We start from the raw sequence: 1,221 nt of genomic DNA, 5'->3' as shown, positions 1-1,221 counted from the left end.
CACAGAGTTGAAGATAGCACACTGATTGTAGATAGTCACACTCCCCCTTACTTGAAACATGGAAAATAATCAAAGGCCTTTATAGTAGTGCTGAAACATAACATCCATGGGATAAGGTATACCGGAGATAAAGAAATAGCACTGTTATACCAAAAATAGTAAACACCATGGGAAGAAGCAAAGAAGTTCAGCAATAAACCCAAAAACTTTCAAATTTCACCCATAGGCATCAATGGTTGCCAAGAAATTTGCAGCACTTTGGCAGAAAAGTGCCCATAGTATTACTGCAGTTTGGGACATCATGTGATGCTATAATGGAGGGAGATGTTGTGTGAACTAAACAAATACATGACACTAGTAGGAAAAGAGGTAAATGATGTGGTAGTTCAACACGAAAAACTAGAAATAGAAGCCAAGTTGAAAAGCTAAAAATAGATACTGAACACCACGCTATCAAGATATCCCGAGGAGAAAAAAGATGTGGTTTCAAGGTGAAAAGCTAGAAATAGAGGCTAAGTATGATAGCATCATATACAGGAAGCACGGGTGAATTTAATACCACAGTCGCCGGAATTTTTCAAACTGTTGACCGGCGACATTGACCGGCGTTGACTGCAAGTTGACCGGCGTTGACCGGCGGAGACTGGAAATCTGAATACACTCCCAGGTGCGTCTCATCAAGGCGAATCTACTTGAGGCAACAACACCTTGAACGAAGATCGGAGGAGAGAGATCTGGCAGGAAAAGAGTGAATACTTTCGCCGGAGTGTGGCGGCGCGTGGAGGCGCGTGCAGCGGAGTTTGGCGACCGATTTTCAGGTGACGACTCGCGACGAGGTTCCGAGCAAAGCTGTGGTGGTAGTTTCTTCACACACTAGCCGGAAGTGAGTTGGAACGAGATAAAACAGTCGCGGGTCGTCGGAAAAGATGGTGTTTTTCAGAAATGGAAAGAAAATAGCCTAGAAATCTTAGGCTCTGATACCATGTTGAATTTGGAAGAATCACAGGTATGGCGGGTGGAGAATAACACCACCCGCCAGTTAGGAAGAAGCTAAATGAATAATGAAGGATGGAGAAATGGTTATAATTCTTATATTTCTGTATATTACTTCACTGCATACTACCTACACCATACACTGATACACACACATATATATAGTCATGAGCTACACACTGCTCAAGACTATCACACTCCTCTAGGAATAGCACAATGCTCAAGACT

This window comes from Ipomoea triloba, chromosome 16 (genome assembly GCF_003576645.1).
Source record: "Ipomoea triloba cultivar NCNSP0323 chromosome 16, ASM357664v1".
NCBI classification, from domain to species: domain Eukaryota; kingdom Viridiplantae; phylum Streptophyta; class Magnoliopsida; order Solanales; family Convolvulaceae; genus Ipomoea; species Ipomoea triloba.
Note: the sequence above shows the minus strand (reverse complement) of the source record.